This window comes from Triticum dicoccoides, chromosome 7B (assembly GCF_002162155.2).
Source record: "Triticum dicoccoides isolate Atlit2015 ecotype Zavitan chromosome 7B, WEW_v2.0, whole genome shotgun sequence".
Classification (NCBI taxonomy): Eukaryota; Viridiplantae; Streptophyta; class Magnoliopsida; order Poales; family Poaceae; genus Triticum; species Triticum dicoccoides.
The window spans coordinates 766,830,933-766,837,178 of record NC_041393.1 but is presented as its reverse complement, the minus strand read 5'-3'; positions in this window follow the sequence as shown (position 1 = coordinate 766,837,178).

Sequence of the window (6,246 nt, the reverse complement as noted above, 5' to 3'; positions counted from 1 at the left end):
AAGAGGGTGACCACTACCAGTTCATCGGCTGCCGCCATGGCCGAACCCTTGTCCTCAACTTGCCGTGGCCCTTTCTCCTAGTGTGGGATCCCATCACCGGAGACCAGACCCGCGTGGCGGTTCCATCAAAGCTCGATGGCGATGAGGTCGTCATCCAAACTGGGGTGCTGCTTTGTGCTGCCGGCAACCAGGGCCACGCGCATGGCTATTGTCGTCACGCCCGGACATTTCCAGGTGGCTCTTATATCCATTGCGCGAGCCATTGTCTTCTTTTCACAACCGTTTACTCGTTGGTGACCGGCGAATGGGGCGAAATTGTCTCAATACCGTTCATGATTAGGACATCTGCATCTATGAGATCTTTTCAACCTATCATCACTCCCACTATCTTGATTGGGAATTCACTCTACTGGTAGTATGTTCTTGATGGAGTGCATAATTGAGTTTGATTTGAACAGGCTGAGGTTGACACTGATAGAGCCACCGCAGGATGCATATGCCCACGACGATACGGTTTTCGCGGTAATGCCGGCTGAAGATGATGGCCTTGGCTTAATCATTGTGTCGGGCTTCCGCGCCCAGCTATGGAAGTGGAAAGCTCGTGTTCGTCATGATGGTGCGACATGGGTTCTGGGAAGGACCGTTGAACTGGACAAGCTTCTTCCACTTGGTGCAGCAGGAAAAAGGAAGCCTCTAGCTTTAGTTTTTTTTAGAAAAGGGGGAAAACCCCGGCCTCTGCATCAGATGATGCATACGGCCACAGCCTCTAGCTTTAGTGGGGTTCGAGGAAAACAATGTGATGCTTGTAAGGACATCTTGTGGCATCTTCATGGTCCATCTCTAGTCAATGACATTTAAGAGACTCTGCAACAGTGGCAGTGCCCGGGATATCCACATCTATAATGCATTCCCAAGTTTCTATGATGCAGGTAATAGCATTCTTTTACATAATCACCTTCCAGCATGATAACATACTAGTTTTTCATATGTTCAATGATTGCTTGCTGAAATGCATGTGATAATCCTTGATTTCTGTGATGATCATTTAGTTCATTCCGTTTCAGTTCTTTCTTTCGCTGCCTGATGAATTTCTGCTGAAGAATTTTGGTATTCAGAGTGTGTTTGAGATAAGGGTACCAGATGAACTAAAATAATTTTATTTGGTACCCTGCCTCAAGTGTTCCACTTGTACCAGTGAAAAAAGTGAAATAAAATTGTGTTGTCTCTTATCAGGCTATGCACTCTGAATACCAAATTATTTTCTCCTGGAGAATTTTGATGCTCTCCGTGTATATTTATCTAGGCTCATTCGCTAATTCAGGCTGGCAAGCTGCATTGATTTTCTTTGATGGTTGCTTTTTTTCCTCCTTCTTCTCTAGTGGAAGTACTACTGTCCACGATATTTTTTCAGATTTATAATAGTAACTGCATACACCTGTTCGAAGAGCTAGATTTAGAAACTACACTTTTGCATTAGTCATCAATAATGTTGCTGGTCATTTTTTGTTATCGATGGCCGGATTAATTACTGCCACACGACTGATCATCGACGTACTCCCTCCGTCCTTTAAAGAGTGTATTTTCAACTTTGTTGGAGGGTCAAACTATCTCAAAGTTTGACCGTGTTTGTGCAAAAATATATTAATATTTATGAAATCAAATAGGTATATGACGAAAATATATTTTATCATGAATCGAATGTTACTAATTTGATGGCATAACTATTGGTGTTGGCGGAACCTTGGACCCTGTATCAGGAAAGTGCATTTGGACGGAAGAGCAACTGCGAATACCCGTCAGGAAGCTTCGGCACTATACTGCCGCAGCACAGGAAGGGACGTTCATTCCAGACAGAGAGAAGGACGAGCTCACAATGGTCCTCGGGAATCCTGAGCACCCTGGATGGACACGAGGCACGCCAGGCTCCCTTTCGTGGAAGGCTGGGTTTCCGAACGCAGGGGGTTACAAAACCCAGGAGAGGAGGAAGAAAGTGGATCATAGCCAACTGCAGGCGCTGCACGAAATGGTACAAGGGCTAGAGGAACGAGAAGCAGATCGCAGCAAACGACCTGCCGAAGCTTCCCCTGAAGCTACCTCGCCATCTCAGCGGAGAAGCAGCGTGGCTTCCACCGAGCAGACTCAGCAGCTGGAGCCTGTCTTCACGGGCTACCCCTTGGATGCTATCACAGATTCTCAACATTGCCACTTTATGACGCGATGGATGACATTGAAAGTCAAGGCGGCTGTTGGCTCCGTTATACCTAATGAACCTGGCTCGACCTACCATGGTCAGCCGATTCCAGAAGGATATGCTAGGGTGATTTTGGATCAAATAACGGACGGATTTGAGGACCTTGAGCTTGACCACCCTACGGGTAAAGGGGAGATTCGGCTGGGTTCTTCTCTGAAGATTCCATGCCTATGGCAGAAGGAGCTCATCAACCTTCCGAACTGAAGGCCTCCGCCTCCTCCTCCTCCTCCGGCGAGTCAGGGCACTCCGCCTCCTCCTCCGGCGAGTGATCAGGGCACTCAGCCTCCTTCTCCGGCGCGTGGCGGCACTCCGCCTCCTTCTCCGTCTGATCCGGCGCGCCCGAGTAGCCAGCTGCCTCCTCCTTCTCCGCCTCGTCAACAAGGGCGAAAGAGACCCGCCACCGCCCCGGCTACTCCGGTGCGTCGTAGTCCTTCTCCTCCGCCTCGTAAGCAAGCACGAAAGAAGACAGCCGCAGCCACTCCGTCTGCTCCGGCGTCTAGTAGTACAGCCAGAGGCGGGAGGCAATACAGATACGGCCCATCTCTTAAGCCTCTAGAGAAGTTACCGTATGAGAGGACCGAGGAGGAAAACGTGAAGATCGTGCAGACCGAAGTGAAGGACTTCTTTGAAGGGTTGAAAGCAAAGAGACATCCACCTCCGGAGGAGAAGGTAGATCCAGTGAAAGCAAAACGCACTATCGATGCCCTGAGGAAACCACCAAAGTCTCCGCCAAAAACCAACTATGAGCGCATTACTGAAAAGGCATATCTCCAAGCGGAGCGGTCGGAAAGTACTGTCAGTGAGCAAAGGTTAAAAGAACGAGCAGTTGGGAAAAAAATTGCCCAGCTTGGCGAACCAGCAAAGCAATTGTGCCCCCCGCTCAATGTGTCTAGCGACATCATCACTAATGCTCCGGGGACGGTGCCCGGTTATAGCAATCTTGGAGATTACCTGCCTAATGATGTACATTTTGATTTCTTGGAGGTGGACGAACACAGATACGAGTACGGGAAGCCTCTCGTCAAAGATGAAAAATCTCTAACAACGATGATGCGAAGATTCCATATTTGGTATATGAAAACCTACAGAGAGTCTGGGGGACGAATACTTTGTATCTGAGAATTAAAGAGGAGCACGACCTCGTTGGAACTGATCTGTTGCCTGTTCCATTTGAGGAGTTCTTCGAGTTCTTCAATCAAAAGGCCCTCGATAAATTAACAGTCTTTTGCTACTGTCTGTAAGTACTATTTCTGTCATTAAGTCTCTATATATAGCTCGGCTCTTTCATTGCATATATTTATAATTAATTATCCTCACTATATTATGCAGATTGAAGATCGTTGAGTGCAAAAAACAAGAAATGTATGATATTGGATTCGTTAACACAAATATCATAGATGAATTTCTGGTTAAAAAGCACCCCGCAAAGGCCGAGGAGAACTTGCTACAATCGTTGATCAAAAATCAAAACAAAGATTTAATACTCTTTCCTTACAACTCCAAGTGAGTGTTGCTGTCGTGTGCATATTCGGTTTCCCTTATTACTCGGGCGAGTTTATAGTAATATAATTGATGAGTTATGCATGCGTGCGCAGATTTCACTATGTTCTTCTGGAGATTAAGCTTGAGCGGGGAGTAGTAAACGTCTTAGACTCGAGAAGAAAAGATCCCCAAACCTATGCGGACATGACTAAAATACTCAACAAGTAAGTTCAATCAATCATTTATCGCACCATATCGGCAACTTTTTGTTCATTTCCTGATATCTCAAGTAATAATATTTATTTTCTTTGTCTTGCAGGGTTTGGAAACAGTTCACCACAGAAGTTTCGGGACTGTCGAAGGAGCTGCGATATACATACCCGAAAGTAAGTACTACTAGCTAGCTAGTTGCGCGCATCTCCCATTGATTCTATAGCTGTACTTTCATCAATGCCATTTATAATGCTTCATTATCAGTTTGATTGACCTCTATTTCTCGTAAAGTGCTTGTGGTAGGAAGAAGGGAATAATTTCTGTGAATACTACGTGTGCGAGTTCATCTACAACGTGACTTTAAAAAATAAGCGGAGCTACTCTAAAAGACAATATGAAGTGCGTAAGCAATAATATTCACAATTTCATTTTATTACACCATCATTTCTGTTGAGTTTCATTCATATATGTATTAACCCCCTTCTTCAAATTAGACGTGGCAGATGCGGAATGAACTCCTAGAACAAGATCGCGTGAAAAGCAATTCAAGAGGAATTGGCGGGATTATTTCTTGACCACGTCATCAATAAAGCCGGAAAATACCATGTGGAAGTTGATTTCAAATGCTAGGGGATTGTAAGAGATCTTACATATTGTATGTGTATGTAGTCAGTAGCGTCAGATAGATAATACGAAAACTTATTGTTCGACCAATCTCTCGGAGAAGGAGAGGTCGATCGATCACTTCTCTCGGTATGCATGACGAACTTCTGTACTTAATGGTTTCCTTCATTTTCTTACTAGCTAGCGTGTCGAGGGCCTCTCTATGTACAGTAAATAGCGTCGACCAAGCACGGACATAAGAGAGGACACTTCTCTCTATTAATTAGCTAGCTAACACAATATATGAAACACCTAAATTAACCCCCCAAAACCCCCACCCCCACCCCTTAAAAAAACAAAAACCGCAGCCCTGAAATGCTGACGCATGGATGTCTTTTGGTCCCGGTTGGTGCCACCAACCGGGACCAAAGGCCCTCCTGCCTGGGCTCGGCGCACCGGCCACGTGGAGGCCCATCTATCCCGGTTTATGCAAGAACCGGGACTAAAGGTTTAGGGCATTAGTACCGACACTTTAGTCCCGGTTCAAAAACCGAGACAAATGGCCCTCACGAACCGGGACTATAGGTCCTTTTTCTACTAGTGACGTATAGTACATAGCGTCGACCAAGCACGGAGATAAGAGAGGACACTTCTCTCTATTAATTAGCTAGCTAACACAATATATGAAACACCTAAATTAACCCCACCAAACCCCTCCCCCTTTAAAAAAACAAAAACCACAGCCCCTGAAATGCTGACGCATGGATGCCTATTGGTCCCGGTTGGTGCCACCAACCGGGACCAAAGAGCCTCCTGCCTGGGCTCGCCGCACCGGCCACGTGGAGGCCAATCTGTCCCGGTTTATGTAAGAACCGAGACTAAAGGTCTAGGGCATTAGTAACGACACTTTAGTCCCGGTTCGTAAACCGGGACAAATGGCCCTTACGAACCGGGACAATAGGCCTTTTTTCTACTAGTGTCAATTTTGATTAGTTTCAGCGAGGCTGATGCCACTCTCTATTTTCCTTCGTTTATGTATCCGTTTCTATTCTCAAGGTTTCTAAGTTTGGAGTTGTTCTAGCATGTTATTTAAACATCCGTTTGGTAGATGTTTACGTGGCTGGCTAACTTTGGTTATGCGTGGGAGCTTTGAACTCTGTTGCATGGTTTCATTAATGGAAATAGAGCTGGGAGGGAAGGATACCTTTTATTTACTATTTAACAATCTCGAGGTTTCCATATAGAAGAAATACTATTGAGGTGACATCTCCTTGTGTGTCAATTTTTTTTATTTGGGTCGAGTTGTTCTCTCTTGGGTTCGAATCACCGCGGCTCCCATTTTCCTCCTAATTTCTTTGCCTACTTCCCCGACTAGTGGGGTCCACACATTAGAAAGGGATAGAGAGAGAGCTGACAAGCGGGAACAAGGGTATTTTGGTCATATATCTTGGGTAGCGTGCTTTGACAGAACGGTAACAGTGAAAAATAGCACTTTTTAGTACGGCGGAACAATGGCATTTTTTAGTAGTGAAAACTTTAGTGGAAAATTGAGTAGTGTAGCGCAACTAGTGGCGCGCTGGTAAAAACCCTTTCTATTATTACTTTGACTCCTAAAGATAGTAATGTTAAGGAAATGAGGAATTTTAGACCTATCAACCAAGGCTATGAGTAATTGGGCCTCCTTGTTAGTGATAGAT